The sequence below is a fragment of the Trachypithecus francoisi genome, unplaced genomic scaffold (assembly GCF_009764315.1).
Source record: "Trachypithecus francoisi isolate TF-2019V2 unplaced genomic scaffold, Tfra_2.0 Lachesis_group20, whole genome shotgun sequence".
Classification (NCBI taxonomy): Eukaryota; Metazoa; Chordata; class Mammalia; order Primates; family Cercopithecidae; genus Trachypithecus; species Trachypithecus francoisi.
Genome location: NW_022681466.1, coordinates 8,559,867 through 8,578,539, shown reverse-complemented (window position 1 = coordinate 8,578,539; position 18,673 = coordinate 8,559,867). Strand labels below are relative to the sequence as shown.

Sequence of the window (18,673 nt, the reverse complement as noted above, 5' to 3'; positions counted from 1 at the left end):
CTTCAGTATTAACCGCTCTTGCAATTGTTACAGGTGTACTCATTCTTGCAGGATGCTGCATCATGCCCTGTATCCGTGGGTCAACGCAAAGACTTACAGGAACAGCTCTCACAGGCCGGGCGCAGTGGCTCACGCCTGTAATCCCAGCACTTTGGGAGGCCAAGGCGGGCAGATCACGAGGTCAGGAGATCGAGACCATCCTGGTTAACATGGTGAAACCCCGTTTCTACTAAAAATACAAAAAATTAGCCGGGTGCGGTGGCGGCGCCCGTAGTCCCAGCTACTTGGGAGGCTAAGGCAGAAGAATGGTGTGAACCCGGGAGGCGGAGCTTGCAGTAAGCTGAGATCGCACCACTGCACTCCAGCCTGGGTGAAAGAGTGAGACTCTGTCTCAAAAAAAAGAAAAGAAAAGAAAAGAAACAGCTCTCACAAAACCTCCCCACCTCTCCTCCTCTATACTCAAATAGGCTCTTGTTCCTAGGTGATCAAGAAAAACAGCAGAGCCAAATCATGTTAGAAAAAATTTGAAGAGAAAGAATTATCAAAAGACAAAGGGGGAAACTGCCAGAGATGATGAATTCCTCTTCAAAGGGTTTAATTGTGTAACGTCCTTGATCTTTGTTCAGAAGCCCAACCTCCTTACACTCCCTTGTTTCTGGTCTCCAAACAACCCTCCTGCTCTTGTTGTGCCATGACACACTCAGACATATCCAGACATGCCTTGTACTGTAACGGACAGACCACTCCTACACCCCCTTCTCTTACAAATCGTGCATTTACCTATGAGAAAAAGTTTAAGTCTTAGCCAACTGGGATCAGTTTAGATTGCAAGTCCAACCCTAGCCAATAGGGGAAGGACATAGGGACAGGAACTGCGTTAGGGATAAAAACCCTTTCCCTCCTTTGTTCAGTGTGCTCTTGCGGTCGTTAACAGGTGGCACCTTTCTGCAGAAGTAAACTGCCCTGCTGAGAAATCCTTTGTCTCAATGCTGGTTTTTCTCTCCAGCACGCTTACTTGTTCCCAACACAAGGAACACTCTTGCCTTTGGGTAAGGGGACTACCCCCCCGTGTCCCCTCCCCACTAAAAACTGTTTCATCATGCAATAAAACTTTCCGCCTTGCTCACTCTTCGAGTGTCCACGTGCCTACTTCTTCCTGGTCATGAGACAAGAACGCAGACCCAGCTAAGGAGCAAAAAATCCTGCATCAATACCACACAAGATGTTAATAATAGGGAAATGTGTAAGGTAGAAGGAGAAGGTATATAGAAATTCTCTGCAGTAGCTGCTCAATTTTCTGTACACCTGTAATTGCTCTAAAAAATAAACTCTATTAAATACGATAAAAAGAACCAAAAGCACCAGGCGCGGTGGCTCAAGCCTGTAATCCCAGCACTTTGGGAGGCCAAGACGGGCGGATCACGAGGTCAGGAGATCGAGACCATCCTGGCTAACACGGTGGAAACCCGTCTCTACTAAAAATACAGAAAATTAGCTGGGCGAGGTGGCGGGCGCCTGTGGTCCCAGCTACTCAGGAGGCTGAGGCAGGAGAATGGCGTGAACCCGGGAGGCAGAGGTTGCAGTGAGCTGAGATCTGGCCACTGCACTCCAGCCTGGGCGACAGAGCAAGACTCTGTCTCAAAAAAAAAAAAAAAAAAGAAAAGAAAAGAAACAAAAGCAATCAAGTAACACATTGGCTAAAGGTAAAAACCTATTGTGCTCATGGTGTAAGAAAACTGGCCAGGCGCAGTGGCTCATGCCTGTAATTCTAGCATTTCGAGAGGCCAAGGTAGGTGGATGACTTGAAGCCAGGAGTTTGAGATCAGCCTGGCCAAAACATGGTGAATCCCCTTCTCTGCTAAAAATACAAAAATTAGCTGGGTGTGGTACTGCGTGCTTGTAATCCCAGCTACTCAGGTGGCTGAGGCAGGAGAATCGCCTCAACCTGGGAGGTGGAGATTGTAGCAGTCACACTACTGTCCTCTCGCCTGGGTAACAGAGGGAAACTCTGTCTCAAAAAAGAAAAGGAAAAAGAAAAGAAAACAGAAAGACAAGCTTCTTTTAAGAACCTAGAAAAGTTTCTAACATTACTGATTCAACATTCACTCCCTTCTCCAACAGGCACAGTGCTGAGTACACACGAACACAAGACAAAGGCCCTACCCGGGAAGAGCTTTCATCTGGGGAGACACATCAGAGAGATGATCAAACCAACATGTGTACATGGAGAGCCTAGTCACGCACGCACCCTAATCAGCTTCACAAAGATTACTGCATTTAATAGGTATAATCTTCATTTTTTTTGTTTTTGAGACCGAGTCTTGTTCTGTCATCCAGGCTGGGTGCAATGGCGCTATCTTCGCTCACTGCGATCTCCACCTCCCGGGTTCAAGCCATGCCCCTGCCTCAGTCTCTCAAGCAGCTGGGACTAGGTGCTTGCCACTCAGCTGGCTCATTTTTGTATTTTTAGTAGAGATGGGTATTCACCATGTTGGCGAGGCTGACCTCAAGTGATCCACCTGCCTCAGCCTCCCAAAGTGCTGGGATCACAGGCATGAGCCACCGCACCCGGCCCTTAATAGATATAATCTTTCCATGAAATAAGTGTTTCTCCCATTTTAAAATGAGAACTCAGAGGCTGACAGGATTTGAACCCAGGTCTGCCCCACTCCAGTTACCATTCTATTTCAGAGCACAGGCTTTAGAAGAGGCAGATCTGGCTTCAAATCCCAGTTCCACCATTAAAAGTGGTCCTTGGGGAGGCTATTTAATTTCATTAAGCTTCAATTTCTTCTTCATCTTCAATTTACAGCATTGTTGAAATAAGAAAATATAAAGTGTTTGGCAGGCCCTGACACAGAATAAGTATGGGGACGGGCACGATGGCTCAGGCCTGTAATCCCAGCAATTTGGGAGGCCAAGGTGGGAGGATCACTTGAGCCCAGGAGTTCGAGACCAGCCTGGGCAACATAGCAAGATCTCATCTCAAAAGCAAACAAACAAGAGTAAGTACAATACTCAGTAAGTATGGCTACTGTTCCATGCGGCACATGGACCCCTCAAGGAGGAAGACACTACTGGCAACGAAGTAAAGCCGCTCTTAGGCCCACAGTCCAGGAACCAGCTGAGCTCTGCACAAGATGAGGAGGGGGACCTTCTGAATGCAAACAGCTTAAAATACTAAATATTTTCATTGGACATTTATCTTTTCTACTAAACTTTGAAATGCACCAAATAAAACCCATGTGCTCACCAAACTAAAATAATTATCTCACTCGAGACCCTAAAAATACAAGATGTAAATCTCACAAGACTTTGTTAGAAACCAGTTATTTTAAGTATATAATTAGCTGACTAAAAAAAGGAACTAGGTATAAATAACAGCATATTAGGTCTCCTGCCTTCTACAGAGAAAAGAAAAGGCCAAAGGAATGGCAAAAAAATGATCATACTTCAGTTCAGGCACTGAGAATAACACGCTCCCTTTATAATATAAATTGTGAAAGGAAAATAGATCTTGGGGTCCCCAAATCACTAAGCGAAAAGGAAAAGTCAAGTTGGGAGGCAAACCCGCTTCCACTCCACTCAAAGTCACCCCTCTGCTCCCTGAGAAAAATGCTAAACGCTTCTGGTTGCCTCTCTCACCTACCTGCCACCTGAAGGCCCCTCCCTGCTTCAAGTTGTCCCGCCTTTCTGGACAGAACCAATGTACATCTTACATATATTGATTGATGTCTCACGTCTCTCTACGATATATAAAACCAAGCTGTGCCCTGACCACCCTGGACACATCTTGTCAGGACCTCCTGAGGCTGCGTCACAGGCGCACGTTCTCAACCTTGGCAAAATAAACTTTCTAAATTAACGAAGACCGGTCTCAGATATTCGGGGTTCACGGAATAGAGGAAATATGTGGATTTAGTTATCTAATTCACTGATTAGCTAGGTATACTATATTTGGTGGACAGGAGAAAGCATGGCCCTGAAGATAAATATGAGTCAAGTGGAAAGGGAACTTTCATAAAACAAACGAAGGAGAAGGGGTACTGAGTAACAGGATATTCTCTGCAGAGGTTTCCAGTTACAGGTAGCCCGGAATCTGGCTTCTAATGGCATTAACGTTTTCCACAGAATAAGGAAACCCGATCTACTTGGAAGAGAAAGATTGCATGTCAGGAAGCGAATTGCTCAGCTCCATTGTGGCCTGAATAAATGTAAACATGAGACTGTTATTCCCACAGTTCTGGGAGGTCATCTACTATTCTCAGGACAAAAGCCTTCTCCGTCACACAATTATCTGCCAGACTCCACACTGCACCAGTATCTATGGCCTTCAGCTATTTTAAGCTCAGCTTTCCTAGCAACTTCCTCCCACTCCCCACCACCACCCTCACCCACACCCACCCAATTATCATGTCTGCGACTCGGCTATCAAGTGTCCTTTCCCTCCACTCCTCCAGCACTGTCATTCTAGGACTAAGACACAAACCCGGGAGGCATATGGCAGAGCAAATTAGAGCCTGGGCTCTCGTGTCAATGGACCTTGATTTGGATCCCAGCTGAACAACCGGAAACAAAGGCCTCCTGTCCAAGCAAACAGAACGAAAGCCACCAACAAAGATGGAGCGCTGGAAAAAAGGGTTACTGCCCAACAGGGAGACGGATCAGATCAGACAGAGCAAAAGGGAAAAGAGGTGGTGGGAAATAGGGAGGTTTTCCAAAAATTGAGTTTAATTGACCAAATTGGGCAGTCCCCCCTCAAACCAGAATTGGTTCAGAGTGACTCCCAGAGAGGTCTTTTAAAGCAAAGACTGCAAACTGGCCCCACTGGGAATTACGAAAGCCAAGTTCCTGAGCGCTGTGGGCTGATGGCCTCCAGATAGGCACAGGCGGCCTGCCTGCTCAGGGCCACGGCACCTGGTGAGCCCATATCGCTGTCAGCAGGTGAGGCAGCCAGGTCAGGGCAATCACTTAGTAACCGACTTCAACCTGTTTACTCACTTGTCAAGTGGGATAAAAGAGCCTACCCACAAAGTAAGTGTGGGCAATAAATGAGATACTGCCACACAAGCACTCTCTAAATGCTGTTCCTAGACCTTTTATATGTCAAGTATTTTGCAAATTGCGGCTCAGTGGCAAGATCCCCAGCTGCCACCCAGGAGCCCAGGCTCCTCTCCAGGCCAAGCAGTATCATCTTCACCCTGGGCTTGTCAAGGTCAAATAAAAATAAAGAGCTGAATCCCTAAAACAGTTTCATTTGGGAAAAGAGAATTGCAACTTGGGGCATAGAGAGAGACCGGGGTGCTCTTCGGTATGTTTGAAGAAAAAACAGAAGGTTGGGGGTTTTATGAGAAAGGGAAATGTCACTCATCTATGTGGCCCTGCTGCGAGCCGCTCCTTTGATCTTAAAGAAACTGGACAGCATATGAAGACTGAATATCCATGTAAATGCGTGACACAAAGAACCTGGTGACAGCGTCTACTCTCAGCACGTGAACAGGCTCAGAAGGGTCTGAGGGACTCTCTGAATGAACTTAAAACTTCTGCCTGTTAAGAACAAGTTTGACTCTGATAAATGGCCTTCATAGCTAACCTATAAAACCAAAGAGGAGGGAACGGGAGGAAAACAAGAACGAAAAAGAAAAGCAAGAAAGGTGACATACTGTTCTGAAAACTCATTGGTACTAATGAAGTTTCTGGGAGCTGGCAAGCTCTGACTGATGAGTGAGTGATGGCGCTGAGAACAACCAGTCTTAGAGTCACAGCAGTTATTTCAGCAGCAAGGAGGTAACACTGGTTTTAAAGTTACAGCAGGTCACTCTGGCAGCTGGCCTTCAAGATAATGCCGGGGCAGACGCTCTGCGTCCCAGCTTTTCTTCTTCCCTGGTCTCTCGACTCTAGTTTAGTTGGGTGTGACAGGGTAAGTCCAATTCATATCATCGATCTTCACAGACTATATACTTGCTGAGAGCAGAACTCAAGGGGCTCAGTTGTCACTGCAAGCTCCAGACCAAGCACAGTGGCCGGAGCTACATCAATCCCCTCCAGGAAATAACAAAGGGCCCAGGAGGCAGAGGCTGCTGGAGAATTGCATCCCATTGGCCGATGGCATACCAAACTCCCGTCTCCCTAGCACATGGCCAATATTCTCAAACTAAATAGCTTTGAGTGTTTTAAACTTTTAAAGTTAAAAACATGATATAGTTTTATGTCAGGATAGTAACAACACCTACAAAGCACTCCAAAATATCCTTCATGAAAAAGAAAACATGACTATGAGAATCCATAACACTTTTTTTTTTTTTGAGACGGAGTTTTGCTCTTGTTGCCCTGGCTGGAGTGCAATGGCGCCACCTCAGCTCACTGACACCTCCACCTCCCCAATTCAAGTGATTCTCCTGCCTCAACCTCCCGAGTAGCTGAGATTACAGGCATGCACCACCACACCCAGCTCATTTTGTATTTTTAGTAGAGACGGGGTTTCTCCATGTTAGTCAGGCTGGTCTCGAACCCCCGACCTCAGGTGATCCACCTGCCCTGGCCTCCCAAAGTGTTGGGATTACAGGCGTGAGCCACCGTGCCCGGTCTACAACGTATTTTTTTAACCTTTCCACCGTATGGTAATAATGCGGTCAAAATACACGTCATGTTCATTTCCACAGATATAAATTCCACCCGGAAGAAACTGAAGACACTGTCATTCCTATTTTCCGTTCTCATCTCAGCCTTACCAGTCAATATCAACTTCAGTTAAAATGACTATCAAATCAGTACTAATTTGATTCCTTGCGTTGAAGGGTTGCCCATATTTTAAAATACTTGAGCCACAATAAGGAGCTGATGGGGCGAAGCAACCATCTGTGGGATTATGGCTGAACGCCTTCAAGTCAGAATTCCACCCAGACAGACGGGTACAGCAGTGCCGGCAGGGCCTCGGTTGGCCTCCAACAGCCTCGGACAGCCGGTCCCTCCCCCACCGCATGCCAGGACCAGGGTCCGGTGCAGAGAGCCCCTCATCCTGGGAAACGCAGCCGCCCCCTCGCCTGTTGGGCCACCCCTGTTCGTGGGGAACCTGGCTCAAAACCATTGGCAGATGACCTGCAGAATTCAGGGTTGGGGATTCGTACATAGCAGAGCAGCTCCCTCACTGCGATCTATTGAAAGTCAGCCCTCGACACAAGGGTTTGTTAAAAAAAAGAAGAAGAGGCCGGGCGCGGTGGCTCAAGCCTGTAATCCCAGCACTTTGGGAGGCCGAGACGGGCGGATCACGAGGTCAGGAGATCGAGACCATCCTGGCTAACACGGTGAAACCCCGTCTCTACTAAAAAAAATACAAAAAATTAGCCGGGCGAGATGGCGGGCGCCTGTAGTCCCAGCTACTTGGGAGGCTGAGGCGAGAGAATGGCGTAAACCCGGGAGGCGGAGCTTGCAGTGAGCTGAGATCCGGCCACTGCACTCCAGCCTGGGTGACAGAGCGAGACTCCGTCTCAACAAAAAAAAAAAAAAAAAAAAAAAAAAAAAAAAAAAAAAAAAAAAAAAAAAGAAGAAGAAAGAAGAAAAGAGAGAAAGAAAGGGGGGGGGAGGAAGGGAGGGAGCAAAACAAAACAAATAAAAATTAAAATACAGTACTTGAGTCAACCAGGCACTCACGTTAAACACAAATAGGATAACACAAGGATGTTTATTCTCCTCCCCTCCTTAACTTCTGTTTAAAAAAAAAAAAATTAAGGACCTAGCTGATTTGGATTCATGAAAGTAAAGCAAAATCTCTATGGCAAAGAAATCCTTTATGAAGCTTGAGTAATGCACAAACCCACCTTTTAAACGAGAAATGTTTCCTTGAACCTTTAATGTTGACCAGTTCTTTTTTTCCCTTTGCAGAACTCAGTCTAATGACCAGTTATTTTTATTTTATTATTATTATTATTATATTTTTGAGATAGAGTCTCGATTTATTGCCCAGGCTGGAGTGTAGCGGCACAATCACAGCTCACTGCAACCTCCACCACTCCCCACCCCTGCGGCTCAAGTGATTCTCTCGCCACAGCCGCCCCAGTAGCTGGGATTACAGGCGGGTGCCACGACACCCAGCTAATTTTTGTATTTTTAGTACAGACAGGGTTTCAGCATGTTGGCCAGACTGGTCTCAAACTCCTGACCCCCAGTGATCTGCCCGCCTCAGCCTCCCAAAGGATTGGGATTCTAGGTGTGAGCCACCTTGACTGGCCAGTTATTTTTATTATAACGTTACTTAAATAGATGCAAACAGTTTCAAAAACAAAAAAACTCATGCAATTATAAAATGTGAATGATGTACATTTAATGGGGAAAATGACAATTTGTTGAAGACCAATTTCCCCTTCAAAGTGAATATGAAACTGAACAGGAGAGGCACAGCTTCTTTCAAACTGGGCAGAAGCTGTTTGATGACTCACTACTCTCATCATTTTACTCTATTTAAATCTATATTTGTACAGCTCCCCATCTGCAAAGTAAGTACCCCAGTCTCTAGCTGGCTCAAACACATCATTTACATAGTAATTTCATCCCTATTCTTTTTGTATTTACTTTCACCCATTAAAATAGTATTATTTGTTGTACACAAAAAATAAAAGCCACGCATGTGCTGATGGTACTCACTGTAAGCATGCTACACAGATGATCTCAACGTGCCTATGTAGTTTTTCCATTATCAAAATAAAAGTACAAAGACAACCAATCCCCATTAGAGAATTAAAGACACCAGTTAGAAAAAAATGGAGGCATACATATCTTTAAATAAAAATCTTTATACTTAAGATGCCTGATCTCCGTCAATAAATCTTGAATGTCAAATGCTTTGCATGCCACAATTGCTTAAGCCCTAGGCAAACAAGAATGTCTACAGGGCTATGAAAGGTTTTATTTCTCTTTGCTTTTCATGTGTTTAAAACAATCACATGATACTGAAAGCATCCAACAGAAACCAAAATATGCATGATATTCAAAAACCATTCCTAATCTGAAAATTTTTTGGTCTAATAAAGAGCAAACTGAGTATAAATCTCTCTCTAACAACAAAATAGCAGTGTGCATATTCCCCTTCAGATTCGCTTGGACTTGGCAGAATACGGTTTTACTTTCCAGAGTGTAAAAGAGAAATTTATGGACTTCAGAAAAGCATTTGGTGTTCTAGGGAACTGCAGCTGTCAGCTTTTAAAGATGCCATGTGTTTGCCCACATAAAAGAATGCAATGAGCTATGGAAATATTATCTGGTTTCATGAACCAGAATAATAACTCCGCAGAGTCATAGGCTGCCAATAGGAGTGGTTTAATCCATCAGGAAAATATTGATCATTCACTATTTATTAAATATCTACTGTGCGGGTTGTACCTCACAGACCCTGGAGCACTTAAAATTTAAATCACACTCTGAAGAACAAAGAAAAGAAAATCAGGAGTAACACTACGACTTGAACACTTAACAGGGGGTAGGGTCATCTGTAGAATTCTCTATCTTCTCTACCACCTCCATTCCCTCAACACAGGAGTTCACCCTTTTATTTAAGTGGATCACCACTCAGCTCATCATTCCACACCGGCTTTTACACGCTATTCTTTCTTTGTTAAAAAATTAACAACAATGGTAATCATGAGATGTAAATTAAAGCTGTATTTTCAACAGACGGAATAAAATAGTGGTTGAATTCCTCAAGGAACTTGTCTTTTGGATCTGGAATCTATCAAACATAAAAGACAAGGGCCAGGAACAGTGGCTCATGCCTGTAATCCCAGCACTTTGGGAGGCCAAGGCAGGCATATCACAAGATCAGGAGTTCAAGACCAGTGTGGCCAATATGGTGAAACTCTGTCTCTACTAAAAATACAAAAATTAGCTGAGCTTGGTGGCAGGCGCCTATAGTCCCAGCTACTTGGGAGGCTGAGGAGGAAGAATCGCTTGAACCTGGGAGGCTGAGGTTGCAGTGAGCCAAGATTGTGCCACTGCACTCCAGCCTGGGCAACAGAGCGACACTCTGTCTCAAAGAAAAGGAAGGGAAGGGGAAGGGGAAGGGGGAAGGGGAAGGGAAAGGGGAAAGAAAAGAAAAGAAAAGAAAAGAAAAGAGGCAGGGTGTGGTGGCTCATGCCTGTAATCCCAGCACTTTGGGAAGCCCAGACGGGCCAATCACCTGAGGTCAGAATTTGAGACCAGCCTGGCCAACAGGGCAAACCCCCATCTATACTAAAAATGCAAAAATTAGCCAGGTGTGGTGGCTCACACCTGTAATCCCAGCTACTTGGGAGGCTGAGGTGGGAGAATTGCTTGAACCTGGGAGGTGGAGGCTGCAGTGAGCCAAAATTGTGCCACTGCACTCCAGCCTGAGTGACAGAGTGAGAGTCTACCTCAGAAAAAAAAACAAAAAAAAAAACACTACAGCTGGGCGGATCACATGAAGCCAGGCATTCTAGAGCAGCCTGGCCAACAGGGTGAAACCCCATCTCTACTAAAATTACAAAAATTAGCCAGGCATGGTGGTGCACGTTTGTAATCCCAGCTACTTGGGAGGCACGAGAATTGCTTGAGTCCAGGAGGCGGAGGTTGCAGTGAGCCGAGATCATGCCACTGCACTCCAGCCTAGGCAACAGAGTGAGACTATCTCAAAAAAAAAAAAAAAAAAAAAAAGAAAGAAAGAAAGCTATAAAATTAATTAAAATTTTAAAAATGTACAATACAGACAACAGCCAAAAGGTGGAAACAACCCAGTGTCCATCGATAAGTGAATGGATGAGCAGAATGTGGCAGACACAATTGAGTACAATTCAATTCAGAACGTGGCAGATACAATTGAGTACAATTCAATTCAGAATGTGGCAGATACAATTGAGTACAATTCATTTCAGAATGTGGCAGATACAATTGAGTACGATTCACCCCTGAAGAGGAAGTGAATTCTGCACATGCTACAACACGGATGAACCTTGAAGACATTAGGCTAAATGAAAAAACCCAGTCACACAAAAAGTCAAGTATTGTGTCATTCTAGCCATAAGAGGTGCTGAGTAGTCAAATTGACAGGGACAGACAGAATGGTGGCTGACAGGGGCTGGGGAAAGGAAGAATGAGGAATGAGTGTTTCAAGGGGACACAGCTTCGGTTTGGGGAGATGAGAAAGTTCTGGAGCTGGATGGTGGTGGTGGCTGCACAACGATGTGAATTTAATTAGTGCCACTGAACTCTGCACTTAAAAGTAGTTACAGGCCGGGCGCGATGGCTCATGCCTGTAATCCCAGCACTTTGGAAGGCCAAGGAGGGTGGATTATGAGGTCAGGAGTTCGAGACCAGTCTGGCCAATATGGTGAAACCCCATCTCTACTAAAAACACAAAAATAAAAGTTATGGCCAGGCGCAGTGGCTCATGCCCAGCCCACATGCTTGTAAATATAACGTGGACATCGCTAAATAAACTCAAGAACAGCAATTTGGAGAAGTACATAAAGCAGTCTCCTTGTGTATGTTAAATCTGTCACATGAAGACATGATGTAATAAGAGCCTATTTATATGGCCTGTTGAAAAAATCATTCCTCTGAAAAAACTTTTAAATAAAAGTTATGGCCAGGCGCAGTGGCTCATGCCTGTAATCCCAGCACTTTGGGAGGCCGAGGCAGGTGATCACGAGGTCAGGAGTTTGGGACCAGTCTGACCAACATGGTGAAACCCCGTCTCTACTAAAAATACAAAAATCAGCCAGGCATGGTGGCACATGCCTGTAATCCCAACTACTCAGGAGGCTGAAGCAGGAGAATCGCTTGAACCTGGGAGATGGAGGCTGCAGTGAGCCGAGATCATGCCACTGCACTCCAGCCTGGGTAACAGAGCAAAACTCCGTCTCAAAAAAAAAAAAAAAAAAAAAAAGTTATAACGGAAACCACCCTCCTTTCCTCCTATCCCCTGTACTACGAATTCAAATGACGTAAATCCACACCAGGGTTCTCCGGGCTGAGCGGGCGTAAGAATCACCCAGAAGGCTCGCGAAGCCACAGACTGCGGGACCCGCCTCCAGGAATTCTGACTCAGTGAAGAAGTAGGATTCGGAACTCTTCGAATGTACATTCTAAACCAACTTTGTGTGAAGAAAATTCAAATGAAGGTAACAGGTGTTCGGAGAAGAGCTTTCTACATATTAATGCCATAAATCCTGCAACACACTACTGATACTTAAATCAATTTACTTCTTAAAATATGTACTTGTAGCTTTTAGTTCTGGCCTTGTTTTTTAATACATACACAAGCATTAAACTAGGAAAAAGAAAAGAAACGTACACATTTTGTGATTAGGCCTACCTCATGTTATGGAATAACTTATTAAGAAAACAAGATGGCCGGGCGCGGTGGCTCATGCCTGTAATCCCAGCACTTTGGAAGGCCAAGGAGGGTGGATTATGAGGTCAGGAGTTCGAGACCAGTCTGGCCAATATGGTGAAACCCCATCTCTACTAAAAACACAAAAATAAAAGTTATGGCCAGGCGCAGTGGCTCATGCCCAGCCCACATGCTTGTAAATATAACGTGGACATCGCTAAATAAACTCAAGAACAGCAATTTGGAGAAGTACATAAAGCAGTCTCCTTGTGTATGTTAAATCTGTCACATGAAGACATGATGTAATAAGAGCCTATTTATATGGCCTGTTGAAAAAATCATTCCTCTGAAAAACTTTTAAATAAAAGTTATGGCCAGGCGCAGTGGCTCATGCCTGTAATCCCAGCACTTTGGGAGGCCGAGGCAGGTGATCACGAGGTCAGGAGTTTGGGACCAGTCTGACCAACATGGTGAAACCCCGTCTCTACTAAAAATACAAAAATCAGCCAGGCATGGTGGCACATGCCTGTAATCCCAACTACTCAGGAGGCTGAAGCAGGAGAATCGCTTGAACCTGGGAGATGGAGGCTGCAGTGAGCCGAGATCATGCCACTGCACTCCAGCCTGGGTAACAGAGCAAAACTCCGTCTCAAAAAAAAAAAAAAAAAAAAGTTATAACGGAAACCACCCTCCTTTCCTCCTATCCCCTGTACTACGAATTCAAATGACGTAAATCCACACCAGGGTTCTCCGGCTGAGCGGGCGTAAGAATCCCCAGAAGGCTCGCGAAGCCACAGACTGCGGGACCCGCCTCCAGGAATTCTGACTCAGTGAAGAAGTAGGATTCGGAACTCTTCGAATGTACATTCTAAACCAACTTTGTGTGAAGAAAATTCAAATGAAGGTAACAGGTGTTCGGAGAAGAGCTTTCTACATATTAATGCCATAAATCCTGCAACACACTACTGATACTTAAATCAATTTACTTCTTAAAATATGTACTTGTAGCTTTTAGTTCTGGCCTTGTTTTTTAATACATACACAAGCATTAAACTAGGAAAAAGAAAAGAAACGTACACATTTTGTGATTAGGCCTACCTCATGTTATGGAATAACTTATTAAGAAAACAAGATGGCCGGGCGCGGTGGCTCAAGCCTGTAATCCCAGCACTTTGGGAGGCCGAGACGGGCGGATCACGAGGTCAGGAGATTGAGACCCTCTTGGCTAACACGGTGAAACCCCGTCTCTACTAAAAATACAAAAAAAAACTAGCCGGGCGCGGTGGCGGGCGCCTGTAGTCCAGCTACTCGGAGGCTGAGGCGGGAGAATGGCGGGAACCCGGGAGGCGGAGCTTGCAGTGAGCGGAGATCCGGCCACTGCACTCCAGCCTGGGGGACACAGCGAGACACCGTCTCAAAAAAAAAAAAAAAAAAAAAAAAAGAAAACAAGAATTGGCCGGGCGCGGTGGCTCAAGCCTGTAATCCCAGCACTTTGGGAGGCCGAGACAGGCGGATCACGAGGTCAGGAGATTGAGACCATCCTGGCTAACATGGTGAAACCCCGTCTCTACTAAAAATACAAAAACTAGCCGGGCGAGGTGGCGGGCGCCTGTAGTCCCAGCTACTCGGGACGCTGAGGCAGGAGAATGGCGTAAACCCGGGAGGCGGAGCTTGCAGTGAGCTGAGATCCGGCCACTGCACTCCAGCCCGGGCGACAGAGCGAGACTCTGCCTCAAAAAAAAAAAAAAAAAAAAGAAAACAAGAATTATGTAATAACTCTTGGGTTTAAATTTGGAGAAATCTTAAAATCAGATTACCATTCTACCAGAATCAAGAATTTTACTTAAAATAAATTTATGTTCCGTAGGAGAACCAAAGAAATAGGATTTTGTATATACTTTGTATTCATCACTACAGGAGAAAAGTCACTCAAAACGCTAAGTGACACATAAACCAGGACACGCTTTTCAGGCAGCTAGAGGGATTATAAGCTTCAGTTCACTGAACTATTTTACTCACAAAACATGATTTGCATCAGATTCTTTTGAACCATAAATAGTAAACACACCTGACCAAAAGACTATGTTCCAATGTAGCCTTTTTTCAAAATTTTCATTGTCATGGGATTACAGTAAAAAAAAAAAAATTCACTGACAGAGTACAAGTGATGCAAGAAACAAAAACATACACTGCAAGACCCATTTACTCTTCAGAGAAATCTTTTTTTTTTTTTTTTAAGACTGAGTCTCGCTCTGTCGCCCAGTCTGGAGTGCAGTGGTGCGATCCCGGCTCACTGCAATCTCAGCCTCCTGGGTTCAAGCAATTCTCGTGCCTCAGTCTCCCCAGTAGCTAGGATTACAGATGTGCGCCACCACGCCCAGCTAATTTTTGTATTTTTAGTAGAGACGGGGTTTCACCATGTTGGCCAGGTTGGTCTCGAACTCCCTGACTTCAAGTGATCCACCCGCCTCGGCTTCCCAAAGTGCTGGGATTACAGGTGTGAGCCACTGCGCCTGGCCAAGAAATCTGTTTTTGAGGGCACGATGATTTGATTCTCACCCTGGGAACACTGGCAGTTGCAGGGAAGGTGAGAGAGAGAGGCAGAGAGACCAGTGGAGTGTCAGGACCCTACAGCGGCTGCCAGTGCACAGAAAGGACCCTCCACCAGAAGCAACTGCACGTGGCCAGCTAGACGCAGCCCGGTGAGAAAGGAGGAAAGGTATTCCAGGCAAGTATGTGGTCAAGGCACCTGACAGAAAATGGTGTACCAGGAAACGGCAAGAAATTTGACACAATTAGACTGTGCAGTGGGTGTAGAGGCCTGGCCGTAGAGAAGAGGCTGTGGGGCCAGGCAGAAGGCCAATGACAAAGGATTCTGGGAGCCAAGCTTAAGCTGGGAACCTCATCTTAAAGATGAGGTGCATGGACTGGGCGAAGTGGCTCACGCCTGAAATCCCAGCTACTCGGGAGGCTGAGGCAGGAGGGAGGCGGAGGCTGCAGTGAGCTGAGATGGCGCCACTGCATTCCAGGCCGGGCGACAGAGCAAGATTCTGTCTCAAAAAATTTAAAAAATAAATAAATAAAGACAAGATGCAGCCACTTCATTATTTGAGACTTGCAGGCAGCAGAGTCAGGTTTACAATGTACTGACCTCTCTGGCGGCAGCCCCGACGAAGAGCAGAAGAGTGAGGGCTAGACTCAGGGTCCAGAGGCTGTTGTAGGGAGGAGTGGTCTGGGGCTAAGCCACCAAGGCTACAGAACAGCAAAGTGAGTGCCCATCCAGGGGACATCTCTGCCAGCTCCCATCTGGGCACCAGCAAGACTGAGGCGTGAGGAAGAAAGGCTGCCAGGGATGCCTGGGTTTCTGCTCTGAGGGTAAGGTACCTGTGGGGCCAAACATCTAAAGCAGCAGCTCGGGGGAAAGGGAGAGCTTCCGAGTGGTGTTTTATTGGTTCGGTTTTTACTGGGGTCGGTGGGTGTTTGCTTCTGTTGGGGTGTGTGCTTGTTGCGCGGGAAGGAAGAGATGAACTCTGTTTCAGAGGCATGAAATCTGCCTGCGACAGTGAAATGGAGATGTCTAGCAGGCAGATGGTTTGGAGTTTGGAAGCTCCTGGGGGGTATCTCGGGTGAAGATAAAGCTTAGAGATCTTTGGTTTACAAAGTGGCAGGTGAAGCCACAGGTTTAAATGGGGCTGCCCAGGAAGTGCTGCCCAGTAAGAGCCAGACAGCTATGCCTCAAAGAGCATTAACTGCTCGTTAAAACACCTATTGTTGCCAGAAAATGCAGAATATAAAACTGGGGGTCCCCAAACAGCAAAACCAGAGGAAAAGGAACAAACCGTCCATCCATACCTTAATAAGGCAAGAAAGTGGAATAAAGAAAGTCCAAATCAGAAGGGGAAGGCCGGACACCTAAAAGGAAAATAAGTAAGGACACAGCCATCTACTGAAATACACAAGACATTTACAAACTGGATGCTTATCAGTACCTCGGATACTCTACTGATACACCTGGCAGTACAGATCACTGAAAAACAGGTCAGATTTCTGAATGGAAAATGGATCCAGGACATATAAAGATACACACAGCAATTATTTTATATAATTGATCCATAATTATAAAGAGAGACTTTTCTTAAAAAAAGGGGGGGGCGGGGAAGGGGCCAATAGAGTCCTCCCTCAGTATCTGTAGGGGACTGGTTCCAGGATGACCCTCCAATCCCAAAACCCGTGGATGCCCAAGTCCCTGATATAAAAATGGAGAGGCATTCACATTTTATATTTAACCTATACACACCCTCTCATATACACAGACACACATCTTTTAGATATAGGGCCTCGCTCTGTTCACACAGGCCAGAGTGACACAGTCATAGCTCACTGCAGCCTCAAACTCCTAGGCTCAAGCAGTTCTCCTGTCTCAAGTCTCCTGAGCAGCTGAGACTACGGGCATGCGCCACCACACCCAGCTCATTTTTTTTTTAAATTTATCATAGAGACAGGGTCTCGCTATATTGCCCAGGCTGGTCTCAAACTACTGGCCTCAAGTGATTCTCCCGCCTTGGCCTCCCAAAGCACTGGGATTACAGACGTGAGCCACCACAACCAGCCCTCCCATATATTTAAAATTCTCTCTACGTTACTTATAATACCAAATACAATGTAGATGCTATGTAAATAGTTGTTACATGTGTTCTATTCATATTATGTTTTATTGTTACATTATTTTTATTGTTTCTCCTGAACATTTCTGATCCATGATTGGTTGTATCTGTGGGTGCAGAACACGAGGATACAGAGGGCTCCTGTCCTCTTAACATCAAATTGTACCTTTCAAGAAAATTACAACGCAGTATATGCTTCTTGTTACAACATGCAAAATAATTCCACTAGAACTATACAAAAGTGTCTGCTTAACTAGCATACAGGTCAAAAATCAAGAGAGATGGATCAATTATAACATCTGCCAACCAAAATCCTCTCGACGGTGAACTTCTCTGGGGAAGCTTCCCCAGGCGGCCCAATAGCCCTATCCAGAGATCTAATAAACCAGACAACAGAAAAGGGCAAGGACTGACTGCCCAGCACAACTGGGCACCTCGGACCACAAACACCACCCACCTCCTCAACCCCAGGCCAGACTCCTGCCAAGCGCCTGCTGCGTGCACTACACAGAAACGCTGCCAATAAATTAATCCCTCTCACCTGCTTTCAGTACAAAATATGAGGACCCATTCAGTGGGTTAAAAAGTAACTATAAAAATAAATAAATAAGGAGTAACCATAAATAGAATGGCCCAGTTTAATTTGGGAAAAAAAATCTTGCATCTTATTTGCAACTCAAAATTACATAGAATAATCCTAGGAAGAAGAGGAGAGCAGCTGGTTTTAACTATTAGTTTCCATCTCTGCCAGCAAATGTTTCAACGGAACTGCTAGCCAGGCTCAGTGGCTCATGCCTGTAATCCCAGCACTTTGGGAGGCCAAAGGGGGTGGATCACTTGAGGTTAGGAGTTTGAGACCAGCCTGGCCAACATGGTGAAACCCCGTCTGTACTAAAAATACAAAAATTAGCTGGGTGTGGTGGCACATGCCTGTAGTCCCGGCTACTCGGAGGCTGAGGCAGGAGAATCGCTGGAACCCGGGAGGCGGAGGTTGCAGTGAGCCAAGATTGTGCCACTGCACTCCAGCCTGGGTGACAAGAGTGAAACTCTGCCTCAAAACATAATAATAATAAATACATAAAGAGAACTGCTAAAGGGTGGCTGTACTGATTGAATTTAGGTCCGCACCTTCTCCTTACAGCCTATTTGCTATAAGTAACAATTAAATCAGCAAAAGGTTAAGGTAACTGAACAGGACAAATGACCCAGTTTCTCTAACAAATCAATGGCATGAAAGGAAACAAAAGGAAAGGGAGAATGTTAAAGAATAAAGGAGACCCAGGAAACATAATAACCAAATACAAACGGTTTTATTTGAAGCAGGATCCAAGCAACTTACGAAAGACATTTTTTAGACAAGTGAGAAAATATGAACATGGACTGTGCATTAGATGAAATCAGGCATTATTATTACTTTTGTTAGGTGTGATACCAACATGGTGGGTTTTTTTAAAAAGGAAAAAAGGCTCTTTGCACAGAGGCACTATCATAGTCAATGACGTTTACCCAAGGCATGATTCTTGCTAATTGAAAACTTCCCAATACCACAAGACAACTTGCAATAGAGCTGGCACTGGCCATTTCTTTTTTCTTTTAGACGAAGTCTCGCTCTGTCGCCCAGGCTGGAGTGCAGTGGCATGACCTCGGCTCACTACAACCTCTGCCTTCC

General features: G+C 45.3%; 1 protein-coding gene and 1 non-coding gene across 2 annotated transcripts in view; one reads left to right on the top strand and one right to left on the bottom strand.

Annotated features, from left to right (window-relative positions):
* SEC14L1 (SEC14 like lipid binding 1) overlaps positions 1-18,673 on the bottom strand; it is a 78,712-nt gene that overhangs the window by 48,193 nt on the left and 11,846 nt on the right. The gene's annotated exons all lie outside the window — the stretch shown is intronic.
* LOC117068150 lies at positions 18,471-18,605 on the top strand. Its single transcript, XR_004431002.1, has one exon. It is a non-coding gene; the product is annotated as a U4 spliceosomal RNA (small nuclear RNA).